The sequence below is a fragment of the Pleurodeles waltl genome, chromosome 5, assembly GCF_031143425.1.
Source record: "Pleurodeles waltl isolate 20211129_DDA chromosome 5, aPleWal1.hap1.20221129, whole genome shotgun sequence".
NCBI lineage: Eukaryota > Metazoa > Chordata > Amphibia > Caudata > Salamandridae > Pleurodeles > Pleurodeles waltl.
The window spans coordinates 1,642,331,582-1,642,355,206 of record NC_090444.1 but is presented as its reverse complement, the minus strand read 5'-3'; positions in this window follow the sequence as shown (position 1 = coordinate 1,642,355,206).

The following is a 23,625-nucleotide window of genomic DNA, read 5'->3' as shown; positions in this document are numbered from 1 at the left end:
GCGCATGAGGCCCATATAGGTGTACACAGACACTCACACAACCACTCACACACCCACACAGCCACTCACACACCCACTTGGACACCCATACATCCACTCACACACACACTCATAGACCCATCAGACCACTCCCACACCCACTCACAGTCCCACATAGCAACTCACACACCTACTCACACACTGACTTGTGCCTCACACATCCACGTACATACTCACACAACCACTCACACACCCATACAGCCACTCACACACCCATTCACAAATCCTCAAAACCACTCTCACAAACCTTCACAGACCCCCAGAGCATTCCCACACCCACTTACATTATTTCTACTACCACTTAAACACCCACACAGCCACTCACACACCCATACAGCCACTCACACACCAACTCATAGACCCACCAAACCACTCACACACTCACTCATGCACCTACACAGCCACACACCCACTCACACACTGACTCACATCTCACACACCCACTTACAAACCCACACAACCACTCACACACACTCCCACACCCACCGACAGACCCACAAAAATACTTACACAGCCACTCACACACCCACACAGCCACCCCCACCCCCACTCACACACCCACACATCCAGTCACTTACACATAGGGACTCCCATAACATACTCACACACTCAAATACACACCCACACAACCACTCACACACCCACTTGTTCACACCCTCATACTTCCAGGATACAGGGATGTTATGGTTAGGAAATAACATTGAAAACTATAGAAATTCACAGAAAACACAATAGTTAGGAAATAGAATTAAAAAACCATAAAAATTCACTGAAACAAATGAAGGTTATAAGGATGTTATAGTTAGGAAATAAAATAATAAAAAAGCCTTGGACATTCACTGAAAACACAAAGGGATGATTTAATTTGTTTCAGATTTGACATACACAAAACCATTGGAATTCTGCAGTTATAGTTATGTCAAGTAGTAACTATAACTCGTGCCCTAAGGTAGCTATAACTTGTAAATCAAGCCACATATTATAGGAAGATTGCATCACAATTTGTACATAAATAACGTCTTTAATGTGTTATTAGGAGGACTTTTTGATATATAACACCAAACTAATAGAACACCTCACTCCCTATTCCAACATGATGTCAGATAAAGTTCTAGGTGCAGGATCTGAACTGTGTTGTTTTGGAAACCATGATAATGTTCCTCTATAAAAGGTAACCAAATTATCAATCATGGCCCTATTCGTCAGCATTCAAATTGTTGTGTCATATATATTGATAACATTTTAATGTTATGAAAGTTATATATTGTTCACTTCAACCTGGTTGGGAGAAGGGGGTTTGACTCATATAATGTTTTGGCTGTTGTTAAGAAAGACTGGTCAGTAGCCTGCAAGCCAATATTAGGGGGCATATTTATACTCTGTTTGCGCCGGAATTGCGTCGTTTTTTTTTACGCAAATCCGACGCAAAGCTAACTCCATATTTATACTTTGGAGTTAGACTCGTCTAGCGCCAAAGATCTTGGAGTTTGCGTCATTTTTTAGCGTGGACACCTACCTTGCGTTAATGATATGCAAGGTAGGCGTTCCCGTCTAAAAAATGACTCCAAGGCATGTGCGCCTTATTTAAACTCCCGTGCAAAAATGACCCACGGGAGTGGGCGGGTAAAAAAAAATTACGTCCAGCCGCTTTTGTGTCATTTTTTAACGCCTGGTCAGGGAAGGCGTTAAGGGACCTGTGGGCTCGGAAGGAGCCCAGAGGTGCCCTCCCATGCCCCAGGGACACCCCCTGCCACCCTTGCCCACCCCAGGAGAACGCCCAAGAATGGAGGGACCCATCCCAGGGAACTTAAGGTAAGTTCAGGTAAGTATTTTTTTTTTTTTTTTTTTGTGGCATAGGGGGGCCTGATTTGTGCCCCCCTACATGCCACTATGCCCAATAAGTCCCCTGGGCATGGCCATTGGGCAAGGGGGCATGACTCTTGTCTGTGCTAAGACAGGAGTCATTTCAATGGGGGTTGGGAGTAAAAACAAATGGCGCAAATCGGGTTGAGGCCAATATTTTGCCTCAGACCTGACTTGCCCCATTTTTTGACGCCCAAGCTCCATTTTCCCCTACGCCGGCACTGCCTGGTGTGGGTCTTTTTTTTTTACGCACACCAGTCAGCTGCGCCGGCTAACGTCATTCCATAAATAAGGCACCCACATGGCGCTTTGGAATGGCGTTAGCCGGCGTTAAAATTTTTGACGCACAACTGCGTTGGCGCAGTTGTGCGTCAAAAAGTATAAATATGGCCCTAGATATCTGAAAACTGTGCAGAATATTTGTTATTGAACAACATTGCTAGAAAGTATTAAATCAGACAAAAGAGGGTTGTACTAGGTATTCACTGCTTACTAAGATAACAGTATTAATATGTAGTTTATAGTTACACAGGATAAGAGCGTGGGAGAATTATTGGTTTAGTAATATTAACAATCCTTGTTAGGGTGAATCACTAAAGTCACTACACAACAAGCCTGAGCTCATCCCCTGGTAGCTATGGCACAAAGCAGAGGCTTAAACTAGAGGCATTGTGCAAAGTATTTATGCAGTACCAAAAGAGTAATAAAGTCAGAACATAATAGAAAAAAAATACCAAACCAATGCAGAAAATTAGAGTAAATGGTAATAAACAACATGACAACAAAGCATCAAAAATCGAATAAAGAGAACTAGGAATACAAATGTTTAAAGTTTATAATTGCATTGAAAAACATTAAATGCCATCCACAGCCATGTGGTTGCACTTAACTGATTCATACACATTAGTTAAGGCCTATTGTGATGGAGCATGGATTGGTTACAGAAACTAGGTTCAACACCATTGAATGTTTTACCTTTGAACTTAGCCCTTGAAATGGAAGTCAAAAATCCTCAGTGAAGCAACAAGCAGGCAGTGTTGGAAGAGGCCCCCACAACATCAGGCAGCCACTGGACAAGGTCCTAGTGATGCCATCAACTTTTTTCATGGACAGTCTGAGCAGGATAAGTTTGAGTTTCAAGCCCAAGGAAGATCCCTTGACGGCTGGATATTTTTAGAAACTTTGCAAGATGAAAATGTCTATATTGGGATGTAGTCACATTTTTTAAGCTAGTATTCCTCAACACAGGCAAATCTTTAGTCTGTAGCTGATCAGTGCTCAACTAGGCTACATACCTTCTCCATGAGGTCAAGCTGATTTGGATTTGCTGCTACAGAAAATCTCAGAGTAGGGGCAACCTGAAACTTCAGCCCAGCAGCAACGCGCCTTCATCAGATTAACCGTGCAGGTTTGTCCCACCCCTCTGGATGTCTTTGGAGCTAATAAATGTGGTAAGAGGAGTAAACTTCGACACAGCCCAGTTTTCTAGGACTTCAGGAGCAACTCCTGGGGGTTACGACTCACTCCAGCAGAAGCCACCTGTATGGTCCACGGCAGGTCCAGTTGTAACTGGTTGTGGTTACAACAAAGGTCTTCTGCAGCTTATTGTGATCCTGTAGCTTGAACAAGAGGATTGCCTTTTGATGTTTGAAGTCCACTTTTTTGTCCTGGGTACAGGATGGAGAGCACAGCTGTTGGAGGCTGGGATATTAGTAGGGATAAGTATACACCTTCCACTAGCAATAAGGCCACCACCCCAACATAAGGTCCAGTTAAGGTCTCAATACATTAGCCCCTCGCTCAACCCCTGGTAGCTGGCAACCAGCAGGCAGACTTAACTTAGGAGACAAGTTTGTAAAGCATTTAAGTACACCAATACAGTAATTAAGTAAGACACAACACACAATAAAAATACCACACCAATTAATAAGAATAGTAAAGCTTTTTATTTTTAAAATGACACCAAAACCACAAAAATCCAACATAGGGAACTGGAGATATGGAATCTAAATATTAAATAAAAAATTTTGCTTTCTAGTGATAACAAGCCATTAGAGCCAACTGGAGACATCAGGTCTGGGACTAAGGCACATATTGAGGCCAACCGTGATGGAGGCCTGCCCGGATACACTGAGCGGGAGGCCTCAGTCAAACTTTTACCTACAGACTTAGGCCCAGATTTATGAGGGCCTAGCGCCATTCCAACGCCACATTAGTGTAATGTTTTTTACGATAATGTGACATTGAAAGGCCAAAAGCCCTGTGCCATAATTACAAAGTGGCACAATCCTTGCATTGTGCCACTTTGGAACCCCTTTGCACCACATTATGCCTGCGCCTGGCAGAATGTATGCAAGGTGGGGCGTTCCGGTGCTAGGGGGCGGAAAAAATGGCCCAAAGAAATCTAAGAGATTATTTGTGTAATTTTTATTGCCATTTTTAACGTCTGCTAAGAGTAGGCATTAAAACATTGTTTTCAATGGGCCTCTGGGTGCTTTGCAGGATTAGTGTCATCATTTTTTATGCTAATCATGCAAAGCGCTGGCCTAGCATAAAAACTTATGACGCTAGTCCCCCTGACTACTGTCATGGTGCACCATATTTTGAATACGGCGCACACATGGTGACATTAGGGAGACACTCAAGTGGCACAAGAAAAGTGACGCTGCACTTCGTGCATTGACACTTTTCATAAAACTGTCCCAAAATTGTTTTTCTGGAGTTTTTTCTCTTTTCGGCAGGAGAGGCCCTCATCAGGCCAGGATCCAATGTGACATTGTTGGCTTGATTTAATGCAGGGCCCTGGTCCAATCCTGGAAGTCTCATCAACAGGGAAAAGCTTCAGAGCTTCAGCAAGAGGAACCTTAAATTTAGGATGGGTTGTGGTTCGGCGGTGGCAACTTTACTCTTGTCGATGGATCACCTCTGGGAACTTTTATCAAAAGTTGTTCCATACTTCTCCAAAATTCTATAGCTTCTTCCTGAAGTTCCCGTTGAGTGTTCAAAGTGTCCAAAAAACAAATCCAAGGCTCTGGAAGCTCTGAGACGGTCCTTGGAAATTTGGACTGCAATTCCCACAATGCACCTGGCCAAATCCTTAAAAGTCCACTGGACACACTCCAAGCTGGGGACCTATTGATGGAGACAGCGCAGGGAAGCGTTGTTAAGCTGTTGCTTTCAGGGAGTCCACTCCTTAATCCTTTTGAAATCAAGGCAAAGCCCTCAGGTCTGTAGTTCCCAGCGTGTAGCAGGAGCAGTCTTTCAGAGAGCAGTCTTTTTTTAGCGGGGCAGTACTCTTTCTCCTTGTAGTTTTAGGCAGCAGATCTGAGTTCCTACGCAGCTCTCACATATTCATTCAATGGTCTGGGCTGACAAGCAGGGGTGAACCCCTGTCCAATAAAATGCAGGGTGCCACCCCACAGCATGACAGCTTCTTCCAAAGTGTGGCATATTATTGTCTCACAAAGCACTGCACTTTAAATATCCAAAATGGTGCATTTTTCTCCAGCAGAGTAAGAAATAGTTAAACCAACCTACTGGTGTGGCTCATTTCCATTATCACTCCCCCTCCAGACCAACTGCAAATTCCATTCCTAGGCCTGCTATCTGGGAGGTACAGGAGGTGGGGTCAGGTTTGGCTGGCATCCTTTTCTGTCATGTTCTCTTTGAAGCCCAGTTTGATTTACCCAGCCCCCTTTAAGGCCTATGTTCTGCAGCTGCAGAGCTCCCCCTACTAGAAAACTATTGCTCTATGCAGGCCACTTACCACCTCATCAAAGCAGCCTGGCTAAGCCTGGTAAGGTTGACCAATCAGGAAATGCTGCTAGGAGGCTGTATTTTGGTGCATAGAAAATAAATCATTATAACTTATTTTCTTCTATAGTTATGATAAATTTAACAGTGGCAAGTTGTTGGATTTATCACTATCAGGCTTTTGAGTCTTTGAATGATATATTTAGCTCCTTCATAGCAATATGTATACTTATGTGAAATATTCCAATGTTAGCCTAGGGAGCTAACTATCTACAATAGCAAAAAATTAAATGGGCAGATTTTTCCTCACCAGGGCACATAGAACATCTTTCAAAAGGTCCCAGCTTATAGATACATGGCATCCCACCCATGGGGCACCTAGGGGGAGACCTTAGGGATGACTTCTAAAAATAAGGTAGATTGCCACTTTGGAAGTACCTTCAGAGTCGAATTTACACAAATTTTGCTTTTTAAAGACAGTCTGCAAGGCAGGTCTGCCTTTAAAAATTACAGCAGGCAACACAGAAGTGGATATTCTAGTGCAGGAAATCTGCTTGGCCTATAAACTTCCCTGCCCTATTATATACTAGGAAGTTATAGGTAGTTTGCATCCCCAATGCCCCAATATATTCTTGGGACTTACAGGGGTCTGTCAGTGCCACTTGTTAGTATACACAGTATCATGTACCTTTTTAATCAGAGCACAGGCCCTGGGTCTGTTTAGCAGAGCCCAGGGCACAGAGAGAGTCAGTTACCACCAGTGTCAGTCAGGACAAAGGGTGTAACCAGGCTAAAATGATGACTTTCTCACAAGGTCCAGTCTTCTAGGCTCTTCTCAAGTCTCAGAAAGCAGACTCATTTTTCGTGTGATCTTCCACAAGTTTAGTATTGTTCTGAGGAGGTGACTGTGGGTGACATATGTGAGACTGACACCAGACCGCAGAGTGGGTGGTGACTTCTGGTCCCCCTTTCACCAAAAAGGGTAAAAGTTCCCAGACATTACCACCCTACCCATTTTCAGAGCACTTTCTGTGGGCCCCACATTAAACAATGTTGCAGCATCCATCTCTGCCTAAATTCAAGATAGCAAAACCCTTTTTTCACTGTGCAGAGCCTGAGTGCCTTCCCATAAGTGTGGTCAGGGAAGTGAGCAAAGCCTCCTCTGTGGGTATTCTAAACCAGTCCTGGTGCCTGTGTGACTGGGGGACGTGCTCAGGTGTCAGCTAATATTTACCTGTGGCATGGTACTCCTCTTTGAAGTTAATCAAGTTCCTTGGTGCAGCCCAAATGGTCATTCTGCCAGAGGAACAGAAACCCCTTCCTACACCTAAAGCCTTTGTCCTGCTCTGACAGCAGTTTTCACACCCTATCATGCGGTCTATTCAACTGACAGGAGAAAGCTGAAGCTTATGCAAATTGGTCACCAGAGGATTCCTCAGGAAAAAGGTATTTTTCTAACAAACATTTCCTTACTGCTTAGTAAAAATTCCACTTTACTTGGATTTTCAATACCTCTCACAAATAGTCTTTGAATTATATTTCTGGCTGTTTCTAAAACGAAATTAGCACAATTAAATGTAACAATGAAACCTAGTATTTTCAAATGGAGCAGCCACCCTTGCTGCAGTGAAAATAACTTTTAGGGCAATATTTAACACATGCACTATTTTTTAATAGTTGGCACCCTGTCCCTTAGGTAAAGAGGCCTACTTAGGGATGACAGTATTTAAAAGGAAGATGTAAGCCTGTCAATGGAGCTATTTTGACAGGTCAAATTTGCAGTTTAAAACTGCAAGAGCCAAGCTACAACAGTAGGCCTGCACTTATGTTTTTGCTGTCACTGTGGTGAGTGGCACAATGTTTACTGCAGCCCATTGGTGGCATTTATATTACAGGTCCTGTGTGCACATCATACCTTACAGTTGGGACTTTTTGGTAAGCTAAAAATGCCAATTAGAGATACACTAATTTCATCATGTTGAAAGGAGTACCATATACACTTTACCAGTGATTAGCAGATTTTAAAGTGCACACAGTTCTGTAGCCAGCAAAACAGTGGGCACAGCAAAAAGGCAAAAAATCCAGGGTGCCAAAATCAGAATTGTGGATTTTTTACACCAAGAAGGAAATAATGTACAATTATCTAATTAACTGTTTCATTTGAGGTAATATTTTTGCACTTCTTAAGTAGGTTGAAGTAAATTGATGTTCCATGTGATCACCTAAAAATAATATCTACACACTTGGCTAAGGCCAGAATAAATCAGCAATGTACTTTTCAAAGGAACATTCCAAACGAAGAGTTGGCTAAAAGTCATCAGAAGTCAATTATAGTTATGCTGAGGCATTATAAGAACAGTTACTGGCAATGAAGTAGCATATTACGTATAAATTAGCGGCTTGGCAAAGGTATATTAACATTAATACCTGGCTTAGTGAGGGCAGATTTCTAATCAATTATTAGTTAGCTTGCCTAATGAACTTTTAAATCATTTTTTGGCTTTGATAAGGCTCATAAAAAACAGGCTATTAGCTTGGCTGATGGAGGTTAGACATCAGGTCAAGACTTCTGTTCTATGGAGAAAGTCTATGATTCAGGAAGTGAACACAGCATAAGGCCAGTTGTTTGATTCACAATATCTCTTCATTTAAATGAGATCCACAGACCTCCCAATCGAAAAATCTTTTGCACTCTGTTAGAAAGGGCGGGACATGGAAAGGGGTGGGACGTTCACTATTAGTGTAAGAAAAAATCGTCAGAAAACAAAGAGAGCGGAGTCCCAACTGGTGCCCATAAGGACGAGCTGCCACTGCATTTCTGGCACTGAATTTGCCACCTCTGAAACGAGGGGTCACAAAAGCAGTGCCAGGGATCGCAAAGGGCAAGCCAGGGGTCGCAGCAGCAACCCCTAAATGACATTGATTCCAAAGAGTAGTTACTGTCATTGCCTAAGAAGCCTCCCATACTCAACAGCTGCTCCTCCGCTATTGCGGAGGAACATCACACACACCCCTGCGACCAGCAGCCACTGCAAACCTTTAACAATTAAACAATAATAAACTGTGTTTATTATTGTTAAAGGGGTGGAGACATGTGGAATCACGATGGGGAGTGCACTGTGCACTCTCCTCAGTGTGCATGTGTGTTTGGTAAGCTGTCTCAGGCCAGCCAAACACACATGCTCACTGCTCTCTCCAACCGCACACTCTGTTGCCGGGCTGGAGAGAGCATGCACAGGCTCTCAGTCTGCTTGGGAGCGCCATGGTTGGCTGCTCTGGCCAATTCTAACGCTGCTTTCATGCAGCGTTAGGATAGGCTGCAGGGCAGGCTGGGAGCCCGTGCCTGCCTTCAATGACCAGGAAAGAGGAGCAGCGCAGCAGGGGAGCAGGTATTTTATTTTTGTAAGATTAAATGTTTTTGTTCCCACATCCCTGTTTGATACGCGCTGCCCCGCCCCTTTATCACACAGGGAGCTTCAACTGCCCATACTCCTTTCAAGACACAAGAAAAACAAAGGCTTCTGAGCCCGCCTCTATTTTTCTAAATGTGGATGCAGAACCTTATAAGGTCTCCTAGGGCGCAAAGTCTTAAACAAGAGAAATTAAAACCTGATCTGTGTAAGTTTTTCCTGCTTGCTTTGTGATATTAGCACTTCATCTGGTGATTGTGTGGAGTTTTGATCTTGTGTGAGACACTATGGCACCAGGTAACTTGATAGGTCTGGACACAGAGATTATAGGATGTTGACTCAGGTAGTTGAAAAAGGCTGAACAGTTTTTCGTGGGTGTATTAAGAAGTAGTGAAAATGCTCACAGGCTTGTTAAGACAATGCAGCACATATCAATCAATTTTAAAATGATGGCAAGAACTGTCACATATGGACAGAAGGCAAGTATAAGAGCCATAATAAAGTAGACAAGAGATTGTTCTATGCGCTTCAAGATCAAATTTTGAAGGTGGAGAATAGTATATTTTATTTACGCTCATATTCGCCAGTGAAGTGCAGACTCTAATATCAGTATCAGTCAGTTAGATAGATAGCTCAGTAACATAAGCACTTACTGATTAGATCCGTATGGAATTCTTATGCCACAAATGTGAAGCTTTAGTGGCTTTTGAGTGTTTTGAGATAGATAACATGAATGATCCTTAAGTGCAGCAATACTAACTGGTAGTATTGTTGCACTTATATTTCAATCTAATAACCGGTACAAAAAATAACATTCACACGAGCGACTGTAGCAACAGCATAATGTTTGCACAGTTGGAAGGTGAAGCTATTAATTTTGCACTAGTATCCAACTACAAATGTAGATTATGTACATTGTCACAGCAGTGTCAAGTGCTATACAGCAAATGATGTCACAATTGCCATTATTGTCTACGTACATAGCTATTTTTGAGTTTTACAACCACCAACAGACTGTCACATCCACTATCTTGTAATATAATTGACTATAAAGGTGGTGCGTACAGTTTTGCAACTGCGAAGAGGAAGTGCTGAGTAATAAAATCAGGGTAGCCCTGTAGCTAGCTGAGAGCTATCCGGGACTCCACTGCTTTGTAGGGTATCTTCATTTTCAACCGGACAACTCTCCAAACGTTTTCTGTGTTTCATAGCATGAGGAGAAGGAGAATGAGAGTGCCCCAACAATCTACCATTGTTATTAGTCTTTTGAACTTTTATTGAAAGGTAATATGTTCTTTGATTGATCACAAGTTCTTCATATGACAGTAGTCTTAACAATTCCAAAATGTTTTTTGGACCCTGGTCCAAAGTGATTTGACATTGGGTAAAATATTTTTACTTGGTCCTAGCCTCCGCTAGAATTCAGTGGAAAACTTGCAAAATGGGTTTTATATGATCTTATTCATTTTGGTTGTGAGTTTAACTTAACATTCTGCTTAATTTAGGATCTATTGAATCCTGTCAATGAGTTTTGTTTTGTCGTAGACCTGTTTAGGCCACATTGTGGTTGCTATTTGGACCGCAGTTACAGATCTCTTTAGTTACATTTGCTCCCTTTTTAAGAGAGTGTGATTAATAACATCCCTCTCTCCTGCATATTCCTCAACACTCACTCTCTCACTAAACACAGCCCTGAAATTTGGGATCTGCTACACAAACGTTCATCAGACCTGCTTTTCCTGACTTAAACCTGTCTGACTCCCCTATCGGCCTCTGTCAGTGCCACCACAATTGCAGCAAGGACTGATGAAAGAATAGATGGAGACATTAGCATATATATATATATATATATATATATATATATATATATATATATATATATCCAAGAAAGAAGTGACTCAAACAGATGATCTCACCAAAGAAGAAAAATATATTTCTACTACAACGTTTAAGGTTCCGCCTTACTCAGATAGTATAAGATGGTTTGCTCAGTGGCTACACAGCTGACATTGCTGGATTTTCAAAAAGCATCATGAATGAAGATTCCAATTGGAATGTGGAATCAATGCAGACCTGAGAACTTTTCAGATATGCAAAAATCAAGTGGTATTGTCAGTGATGTTCAGTCCATCTGGATGCAGTGATTTTAAACGGTACATCCAGAAGTTTTCTCTGATGTCTAGTAGTTCTTCCTTTAGAACATGTTCCACAGGGAAAATCTTCAAATCTGATAGTAAATGGTCAACAAGGTTAAAATGATTGGCTATAGGCTGGTCAAGTTTCTTGTTAATTATTACTGATTTGTGGTTCCTGAATCGTGTACGGAGCTCATTCACGGCCTACATATTGTTTTTTACAGCTTTGGCGTTGGCACTGAATCACATAAATAATGCATGTTGATCGACATGTAAGATGCTGTCTTATTCCATAGGTCCTTCTTGTAACAGAGCTAGTTACTGATGATGTTTGTAAAAGGTATTCACATGTGATGCACCTTTTAGAATCACAGCAATTAACTCCAGCATTTGTAACAGCTTGCTTAAGTTCAGCTCTCACAATCTCACATCTTCTAGTATATATATATATATATATATATATATTCACACTTCTCCTTTTAGTCATATAACCAGTAAGCAGCACTCCAGAGTGTGTATTCGAAACTTTATTGCTTAGACGCGACAGAAACGCGTTTCGGCATTACTGCCTTCATCGGCCTGCCGGCCACCATTTTAATTAATTATTTATAGGTTTTCAACATGATCGTCTTTTTTTCTCAATGTGCTCAAAATTTTCCCATAATCAAATCTCCCAGATTTCATATACTCCATAAGAATAATTACTCACAATTACATACAAAAATTTCAATTTTACACTTGAAAAAACACTATTACACCACCTCAATATGTTAACGTGAATTTGTCCAAATTCATGACATAACAAAGTTAATCGCTAAACAATGCTCGTGACTTCACCCAAACTTATACCTAATGATGATAATTACAAAACAATAGTCTGCCCAATCATTACGGCAAAACTTTCTTAATTACCAAAACACAAATCAATATTCTATATATACATCACTGCAAATACACTTTAATTGGCTAACAAATACTTGACTTTGTCTATATGACATTACTCTCCTATTCACTGAAGAATGTCCTCACACTCTTTCGCTCTTAAACTTTCAGACCATCTTTGAGAATTGTGAAGACTTTAGTTAGTGAAGATCTTATTGAGAATTAAAGAAATTCTTAAATTTTTTAACATTTCAATCCCATTTAATGGTTCAATCCCATCTATTTTTTCTATATATTTATCACTGTACTTGTCGTAATTAGTGTATTTTTGTATTTTTATTAGACAAAGAAAGAACCTACCCACATAACTCGACCTACTCTAAAAAGATTGTATGTTATAGTCAATACATTATCTTATCAATAAACTGATCAGAATTGTAATCAGCATTTTCCACAATCCTAAACCTTCAAGATGTTCAACCTATTGAAATTTCAAAATTTTCCAATTTTGTTTTTCAAATGTTATTTAGCCCATTGGGTTCTTTGGTGTCAAAGGCCAGTATGTATCTTGACTCAAGTATTCTTAACTTTTTTTCTCTATCTCCACCTCTGAAGTCTTTTGATATCCCATCTATCACACTGAACTTCAAATTAGTGATGTCTCCTCCATGTACTTCCCAAATATGTCTGGCTACAGGGTAGGACTCATCTTGATTATGCACTGCTCTCAAATGTTGTAGAATACGTTTATGTGCCTGCAACTTTGTGCTGCCTACATACATCTTGAGGCAGCTGCATTTTAATGTATAGATAACGTACTCACTTTTACAAGTATATACTCCCTTAATTCTATGGAGGGTTTTTCCATTTATCACAACTAACTTGATGTTTTCACCATTATTACATGCCTCACGTTTGGCACACTTAAAAAAAACATTATTGGTAGATAGCCACATCTGTTGGCTATCACATTGTCTCACATCACTTTTTATAAGTGCATCTCGCATAGATTTCCCTCTCCTGTAAGTTATCTGTGGATGTTTCATAATATCTTTACCTATAATAGGGTCACTTTTCAATATATGCCAGTGATTCTGCAGTATTCAAGTATTTTTGAATGAGCCACATTGTATTTAGTTATGAACCTCACCATTTGTTGTTTATCAAACTGAGTAACCTTCTTTTTATCTACATCAAATAAAATACTATCTCTGGTGCGCCTTTTTACTTTCTCCTTAGCCTTTGTAATAGTATTGTTTGAATATCCTGTTTCACGTAATCGTGCTACCATGTCTTTTTCCACCTCTGCAAATTTGTTCTCCGTGTTGCATATTCGTTTGGCTCGTAGAAGCTCACCATAGGGAATACTTTCCTTAAGGGGTAAAGGGCAAAAACTCCCTGCATGTAACAGACTATTCCCAGCTGTAGGTTTCCATTATAGGGTAGTCTGTAACTTTGCTTCTTCAACAGTAACCTTCACATCCAAGAATTCTATTCCTCTAACATTTATGTTTGCAGTGAATTTAAGATTCAAATCATTCTCATTTATCTCTTTTACAAACTCTTTAGCACTCAAAACATCGCCTTGCCATATCACACATATATCATCAATAAATCGTAACCATAATATAATATGATCACTCCATCTGTCCAACGGTGGACTGTTGACCTGCTCTTCCCACCAGCCCATGTGTAAATTGGCATAGCTGGCCACAAAGCATGAACCCATTGCCGTCCCTCGTATCTTCTCAAAGATTTCATTATTGAAAAAGGAAATGTTGTGTTTGAGACAGCATCTCATCATGCTAACCAACATCACACTGTGTTTGTAAAATCGTATAAGTCTTGCTCGTAAAAAATGTTCTGTTGATCTTATACCATCCTCATGCGGGATACAGGTGTATAAAGAAGTGACATCCAATGTCATGAGGAGAAAATCAGGTTCTCAGTCTACATCAAACACCCTCTTTAAAAAATCCGTGGTATCTTTAAGATACAATGGTAAATTGCTCACCAAAGTTTTCAGAAAATTATCTATATATTGAGATACAAATTCAAACAGGCCACCTTGAGCTGCTCTTATGGGTCTACAACATCAGTACTAAATCTGTTCAGTTCCTGGATGTTCAAGTATATATAGAAAATAATAAGAGTGAAACTACTTTGAATCGAAAAGCTACTTCTAAAAATAGCATATTACATGGGGATAGTTTTCATCCAATCTCATTGAGGAAAAGTATACCGTATGGAGAATTCATCAGGATCAAACATAATTGTTCTACGGAACAAGAAATGGAATCAAAATTTATAGAAACTCAACAAAGATTTATTCAGAGAAAGTACAAGCAAAATGATATAAATCTTGGAGAACAAAAAGCGAAGAAATATTAGAAAAAGACAAAATATGTTGTTATTCAAGAAATATTGAAAATTCAAGGGAGGTTTTTGGAGGGAGCAAATATTAGAGGTAGTTAATATCAGGGGTAGAAAGCATCACACGTACATGCAAATGCAAATATGAATAATGATCATTTAATGCTGGAAATATGCATTCTACATATATTAGAAGAGCAAGAATAAGGTATATCAGCTTCCCTCTAATATGGGTTTCTGTGGAATAACACAATTTCCTCCTGATGCATAGGTTCTTGGAGATTATCTAGAAACATTTCTCATACTCATTTGTTATACATTGTCGCTTATTTAATTTATCGTTTTCTTTGGAAATAATTATATATTTTTTAGCATTTTTCTAGTATTAATATTATTATTTTAGTATTATTGAGTTAAATTTGGGAGTAGGAATGATGTTTCTGGGTTGTCTACATGTTTTATGTTTTATTTATTCTTGCTAAGACCACATGTTCCATAATGCACTTGGTTGGTAGAGGATAAAAGGATTATAAAAGAGACTCATGGAAAGGTAACATAAACTATTAGCAAGACCGAGAGGTTGAAACACGTAGGTGGTGTCGTTTGAAGTACACATTTGGATAAAGTAATAAACGTTCCTGGAGTGCAACGAGTCAATTGCTTTACAATTGTTTGTTTTTGGAGATTTTAGAGGAATGGTCCTTTCCTCATGTGTGCACCCGTGAATCTGTGCGCTACAATGTGGACCGTTTGATGGATTATATATATATATATATATATATAGATATATATATATATATATATATACACATAAAACAATTTGTTGTAAGTCACTCTGGAGCTCCACATGGTAACACTGAAGCTCAGTAAATTCCTCACCCACATTTAGGGCCAGATGTACTAAAACATTTTTCCATAGACACAGAATGGGTAAAACCATTTGATACATCTGGCCCTTACTGTCACAGATATTGACTGTAAATCCAGACAACGCCCTCTACGCCGGAAGCAGCAAGAAGAACCTCAGGAAGCTACAACCATCCTGAAAGGTTTGCCAGACTCATACTGAACATCCCCTGCTGAGATCACATCGCAGGACGCCTGAGAGATCTCCACTGGCTCATCATAGAGAAAAGGATCAACTTCAAGCTCCTCTACACAGTTACAGGGCCCTCCCCAAACTAGGACCCAGCTACCTCAAACACCGAATCACCATTTACTACCCTGCCAGACCTCTCCGCTCCTCCCAGCAGTCACTGGCCACCATACCCCACATAAGAAAGTCCTCGGCTGGAGGGAGATCCTTCACCTACCTTGCAGCAAAATGCTGGAACGCCCTGCCGCTTCCCCTCAAGCAGTCACCATTGCTACCTCGATTCAGGAAGGACCTTAGAACCTAGCTCTTCACCTGAATCGTGAGAACCTACCCCACAGCGCCTTGAGAGCCTATGGGTGGGTAGCGCGCTTTAAAAAGTGCTGATTGATTGATTGATATATAAGATGTACATGCAAAGGTAGGGTTTATCGAGCTGATATCAGTGGTGATGTTATTAAGGTAATTTACAGACAATGCTCACAGTGAACCACCCACAAATCTTGGCAATCAAACAGGAACACACAAAATAAGTACACAACCAAGATGGACAAAAATGTAGCAGGAAGAATGCTAAACAGGAAATGAGGAAAAAAAGGCACACATGGGAGAAAGCAACTAATACACCATGTGAGGAAAGTAGAAGCTAAGGCAGTATGGAAAAAGTTCAGCAAACTATAATCTTGAAATAATGTCAACCGATGAATGCAGGCACTGAGCGCTGGCTCAAAAATCAAGAAATCAAGGTAGCATTGCAGCTAGTGCTAGTTCAGGAAGAATAAATCAGCTACAGCTCAAGAAACAGGAATCTTCAGGTAAAAAGAATAACAAAACTATCACCTGCCAGCCACGACTGTGCGGAATTCCTCCACCTATCCTTGGCTCGTGAGGTAGAGATGAAGCAGTGAACAGAATATTCTTGATGTTTATATTTTTAACACGAGCAGAATAGCTTCCACAAAACCCGGCATGGGTTGTGAATGAACTGGACTTTCCAAATAGCATCCAGGAACCTGAAAAGCAGCATTCAGGTATAGTAGTAGGACAGTAAACGTATTTGAACACTGCACAATTCTACAAGTAGTCCCCTTGCATTGGGCACAAGAGCTCAGGGAGAGAAGTGTGACATCTTTAGTAATATGGAAATCATGTGGAGCTGTCTAGTACATCATGGAGCTGCACAACATGAAAGAAAACTGGGTTTATTCCTACCATGTTTTACCCCAACTTGAGACTCGCCTCGCTGAGGTTTGCCAGCCATGATGGAGTGCCACTGCGTCATTATCCATCCCTATAATGTGGATGAACAGCTTCACCCCGTCATGCCCCATGAGGCATGTATAAGATGGATCATGTTCTGAGCACAAATCAGTAATTTCCAGTGTCAAGTGCCATGTGCCATTTTCATAGACACCCCCACTTGACCCACTCCCTGTTTCTCCAAATGCAAGGACACCACATTGCCAGAGGCAGAAATCAAGCACAACATTCCTGCTTGATTTCAAGGTAACTCTAGCAACAATCTCCATATAGTAAAGGTTGACAAAGATTAGTATGAAGTAGTAAATAATGAATGCTTGGTCCCTGAATGAAAGGTTCAGGTGGTTATTGGCTGTCAGTGTGGGTGAGCAAGGTAGCATTCATGAGACCAACACTAAACAAAAGCTCAATTGGTTGTCAAGGTGATTTTCAGGTCAGAGAATCTCAGAGAAGGGAGAAGGACAGGCAGAACATCCCCACAAATGAATGGCGTAAAGCTTTGTATAGATCAATGTCACAGCAGTGCATAACACAGATGAGAATACAAAGAGATAATAGTGGATGTGCCCAGAGGTAAGTTGACTGTCTTGTTCCAATTAGAGAGGATGTTTAGCGTCATTTCAGAATATGACAATGTCCAAAACATTGGTACAGATCTATATTTACACAGATGAAGCCATAGTGGGCACACTGCATGAGTCCTGCTGTACTATAAAGAGGAAAATTGCATAACACTCAAGACAGTGAAGGATAATACTCAGCTAGTATAGGGCAATATACTTGTAGTGGCAAAACATGACAATTTCACATTTTGCTGACCATGTACGTTTATGCTTCCAGTGTTGGACAAGTCATTCATGATGAAAAGCAACAAATGTACGAATGAAGGCCAGTAGCTTTAGGATACTTTTGTAGTGGCAGAGGCCTGGCCATAATGTTATGTTATTTTGTTATTGTTCTGTTCCATTATGTTCTGTTACCTTACTTTACATTACGTTACATTACATTATGTTGTGCTGTGTTATATTGAGTTGTATGCTGTGTCTGTCACCCACAAGGGTATCCTGGTGCCTGAGAAGGGGAGGGGCTGCCCTGACAGGGGCCTACTGGAATAGCCCAGATTTCAGCTTCTTGTGAGACTCTTAGGCCCATATTTATACTTTTTTAGCACCGCATTTGAGTCACTTTTTGATGCAAAAACAGCGAAAATGTACAAAATACAATTGTATTTTTTAAGTTTTAGCCGATTTTGTCTCAAAAAATGACGCAAATGCGGCGCTAAAAAAGTATAAATATGGGCCTTAGATTGAACTCCTGGCTCTTATGTGTAAGGGGGGGATCGTTCCAAGGTTTAGGAGCTGAGTAGGAAAAGGGGCCACCTAAAGCCTTTGCTCTTTGTATTTGAGTGAGCAGGAGGCAAGCTGAGCGGAGGAATCTGGTTGATGTGTGGAAGTTGATGCAGTTGTTCAGGTATTCAGAACTTAGCGTGTGTAGTGTTTAGTAGGTATGTGAGAGGAGCTTGAAGAAGAGAGATTTGTGGATAGGGAGTCAGTGGAGATGTTTGAGGTGTTTAGATTTGTGAGTGTGGAGTGGGAGTATGACATTTAGTCTGGCTGCTGTGTTCGTAATGACCTGAAGTCTTTGGGTGAGTTGTGAGGCTAAGCTGGCATAGAAGGAGTTTACATAATCCAGTCTGCTGGTGATCTGGGCTTGAGTGAGGGATCCTTTCTTTTTTTTTGGGTCTATCTAAAAACATTTTTTTAGAACTTGAGGGTGTGGAAGCAGGTGGAGGTGAACAAGTTGACCGGGTTGAAGATCAAGATTTGATCGTCCTCAGGGCTCCTTACTGAGTTTGTCAGAATAGGTGTCGGGCCTAGTTCTGGGGGCCACCAGGCTGAGGACCATCAAGATGTGTCTTTTCCATAGAGGACCACCTCCATTTTCTTTGGAGTTGAGCCTCAAGCAGTAATGTTTAACAAAAGATACCCTCCACACACATTTTGTCAAGGTTTTTTACTTATTCAAATTAAAATCCCTTCACAGTAAGGATACGTACCAGAGGAGGTAAAGCTGAAGTCCTTCTATTGGCATATTATGTTAAGCCTCAACAGCTGACATGTGTTTCGTCACTAATGTGACTTCTTCAAGGCTGCAAAAAGTACATAAAATTATCACATTGTAGTCATATCATAATGACAGGGATACATACATTCAAAAACAAGTTACTGTGCATGTGTCACTGGCTGATACTTATGCCAACGAGACGATTAATCCAATACCACATGCAAAAGGTGGTGAGCAAAGTATCAAGCCAAAATCAATCCAAAAGAGATTGTGTGAAGCTGGATATCCAGAAGTGAAGGGTACCTAGTAACACACTAGTTACCCTTAGAAACAACAGTTTTATAATGTGGGATTTCGGTAGCACACAGCCAAGCAGAATCATTTCTGTTTATCTTTATTGTCATTATTCATGCTGTTCTTGATGAATCTTCCCCGGCCCAGTCACAAACTTGTTTCTTAACTTCAAGATCTCTCTACTAGCTCACTCTACCCTATTCATTCATAACAGCTTGCTGTTGTTCATGTGTCCAGTTTGTTTCACCATCACTAGACAGCTTTAGAATAGAGTGGTCGATTCAGTATTCATGTTAAGGCATTATGGGGGTCATTCTGACCTCGGCGGTAAAAGGCTCTTACCGCCGGTCAGAAGACCGTCATTCTACCGCCATGGCCGCGGTAAACCGCCACGGTCATTCTGACCCACAACTGCCAAGCCGCCAAAAACCCGACATCCACGGAAGGCCGCCTCATCAGCAGTCAGCGATAAACTGGAGATGACCAAACCTCCACCGTCACGCCAACACAAACACGCCCATACCATTACGACCCACGAATCCACGCGGCGGTCTTTCAACCGCGGTATCCCATTGGCGGTGCACACCGCCGCGGTCAAAATACACACCCAGCTCCAAAACACAGCCACATTGGACAATTTGAAATACACACACCTGATACACATACAAACTCCACTCCCACACATCCAATACAATATAAAACACACACCCACATCACCCACAAACCCCCACTATTAGAAATTCAGAGAGAAGGCGAGAGAGAGAGAGAGAGAGCACAGCTATCGAAAACCCCAACACACACAGGAACACAACATCATCACCCACACTAAATCCATGCACAAAACACCACACACCACCACACACACCACACTCATCACCACAAACACCACCCCACACCACCCCGTGGCACCCCAAAGACACCCCAGGTTCTCGGACCAAGAACTCAGGGTCATGGTGGAGGAAATAATTAGGGTAGAGCCCCAGCTATTCGGCACACAGGTGCAGCACACCACAATAGCCAGGAAGGCGGAGCTATGGCAAAGGATCGTCGACAGGGTCAACGCTGTGGGACAGCATCCCAGAAACCGGGAAGACATCCGAAAGCGCTGGAACGACCTACGGGGGAAGGTGCGGTCGATGGTGTCAAGACACAACATCGCTGTGCAGAAGACTGGCGGCGGACCCCCACCCACTCCACCCAAATTCACAGCATGGGAGCAAGAGGTCTTGAACATCCTGCATCCTGAGGGCCTCGCTGGAGTAGGCGGAGGAATGGACTCTGGTAAGTCTAATCTCAACTACCTTACCCCCCCCAACCACCAGCATGCTAACCCACACCCCCACCCTCACCCCCAAACCCCCAGCACACATCTTCCCTGCCAATGTCTCACCAGCACAACCCACCCAACACAACACCAATCCCTGAATGCCAACACAAACCATGGACACCCATCACCTATGCATGACCACTGCACATACCCATCCCCCCCACAAACCACCCTCACTACTCCTCCCACAAGGGAATGCCAGCACTGGGGGACAAGGGCACCCCCAAATCGCACGCCATGGCACACACAGAAGCAATAACCATACTCTTTTACCCCTGCAGGGCCCGAATGCCAACACACCACCCAGGAGGGTCCAGATTTGTCCATCCCGCCCCCAGAACAGGCCCCCAGTGATGACAGCAGCTCTGTCGACCTAGAACCTGATGACCAGCCCGGACCATCGGGGACCTCTGGACAGTCGGTTCCCCACACACAGACACAGGCCACAGCAGACCCAACCCCCTCTGGGAATACCAGCACAGCTCCCACCCAGCGGGCCCATGCCTCTGTCTCCAGGACGTGTCAATCAGCGGTGTGTCCGCCACTACAGGGCACCCAGGCTGACCCACCACCCCAACAACAACAGGGACCTGGGGGCAGTGGTAGTGGGCACACCGTCCAGGGGACAGAGGCCCGGGGAAACAGGGCAACTGGGAGGGCTGCAGTGCGAGAGGGGGTGGACCGGCCCAGGGAACCCACTCTCCAAGAGGCCCTCACCACCATCATGGGAGCATACCACCACTTCCAGGAGACGATGGCGACGGTACTGGCCAGGTTCCAGGAGATCCAAGCACAGCAGGAGGAACGGTACATGGGGTTCAGAGACGAACTCAGGAACATAGGTTCTGCAATGGGGACCATCGTCCTGGCCCTCAACCAGATAGTCACCACATTGCGGGACCATGTGGCACCCCAAAGGGCCCCTGTCACTAGCCCGGACCACTAACAGCCTACCACCTCCGCCGGCGCTAGTGGACAGGAGGCCCCCACACAACAACAGGCCACCAGAACCCCACCTCCTGCTGAAGATCAACCACCCCGCAAGCGGAACCTGAGATCACACAAGAAGACAGAGTAGGATGCCAAGACCCCCGCCAGCATAAGATACCCCCTGATGTCATCCCACTGTCCCACATTGTCACCCTGTCCAACCTTGAACTGCCCCTGCTCCATCCTTCCACAGGCATATGGACAATGCACCTGTGCGACTGAGAACTGGACTCTGCCATGGACATTACTCCACCCCCACCCATCACCGTTTTACTATCATGGACCCATATGCAGCACTTAAAATAAATCACCAATTGCACTTCAAAAATCAAGAGTCTGCTTGTATTCTTTACAAAAGTATTACACATAACGGTGCAATAATGTTCAGTTACATTGTGATGACAACATACCAATGTCTATAAGCATTAGTCCATGGGCAAACAAAGCAGCAGTCACGCTGTGGGTCATACAGCTCTGAAAAGGGAAGGGAAAGTCAAAAATCAGTTAAAAGGAACTGGGGGGAAACACAGAAAGTAGAGATGCAGGAGGGCAGAAGTAAATGTAAAAAGGCGTCGGTGATTCTTACCTGTGTGCTACTGAAAATACTGTTGTACAACTGTGTCCCTGTTGTCCGTGTCGTCCCCTTCGTCTTCCTCCTCTTCACTCTCCACAGGCTCCACAGCTGCTACAACACCACCATCTGGACCATCCTCCTGCAGGAAAGGCACCTGGCGTCGCAATGCAAGATTGTGAAGCATACAGCAGGCCACGATGATATGACACACCTTCTTTGGTGAGTACATTAGGGATCCACCTGTCATATGCAGCCACCTAAACCTGGCCTTCAGGACCCCGAAGGTCCGTTCTATAATCCTCCTAGTTCGCCCATGTGCCTCATTGTAGCGTTCCTCTGCCCTGGTCCGGGGATTCCTCACTGGGGTCAATAGCCAAGGCAGGTTGGGGTAACCAGAGTCACCTATTAGCCACACACGGTGTCTCTGTAGCTGTTCCATCACATAAGGGATGCTGCTATTTCGCATGACATACGCCTCATGCACTGATCCAGGGAACTTGGCATTTAGATGGGAGATGTACTGGTCAGCCAAACAGACCACCTGGACATTCATCGAATGGTAATTTTTTTGATTTCTGTACACCTGCTCATCGTCTTTTGGGGGTACTAAAGCCACATGGGTCCCATCAATGGCACCAATGATGTTGGGGATATGTCCAAGGGCATAGAAATCACCCTTCACAGTGGCCAAATCACCCTCCTCAGGGAAAACAATGTATCTCCGCATGTATTTCATCAGGGCAGACAACACTCTGGACAAAACCTTAGAAAACAGAGGCTGAGACATCCCTGATGACATGGCCACTGTTGTCTGAAAAGACCCACTTGCCAAAAAATGGAGCACTGACAGAACCTGCACCCTGTGAGTTGGCAGATGGGGGACATCAGGTCAGGCTCCAGCTGGGAACACAGTTCATGTATAGTGGCTTGGTCAAGTCGGTATCGAAGTATAATATGTCGTTCTTCCATTGTCGACAGGTCCACAAGCGGTCGGTACATGGGAGGATTCATCCTTCTCCTCGCAAGTCCCAGCGGACGGTGCCTAGGAAGGACAACATGGAGCACAGAGTCAAGAAACCCACAGGTACGTTCACCCAGCTTGCACAGTACACGAATCGCTATGCATTGAAAGGCTTGTATGAGTGGCAATGCAAGGCCTAGGCCTGTGTGACGCAGTAGCAATTAAGCCATGTGGGCCCTTGTAATGGCGGCTGCCTGACCTGAGAAGTGTGACAGTGGGATATGAGGTCAACGCGCTGGCGTGGCACACCGTGGCGGTAGGCGGTCGAAGACCGCGGTGCGAAGCCGCATTGGTTAACATTGAACCCTATGGGTCTCAGGAGCCAATGACGATGTGCGCCGGCGGTCGCGGTACGCACCGCGGCGGTACGCACCGCCGCGGGCGTGACCGCCATTTTCTATCTGCTTAACCACTCGAGACCTGACCATCCACAGGAGAGGACCTATACTGCAAGTGCTGGTGTGACCTCGGTCTGGAAGAGACAATGGCTGCTGCGACTGGGGAAAGGGCCCCTGCCTTCACTTCAGAAGAGTTGGAGAAACTTGTG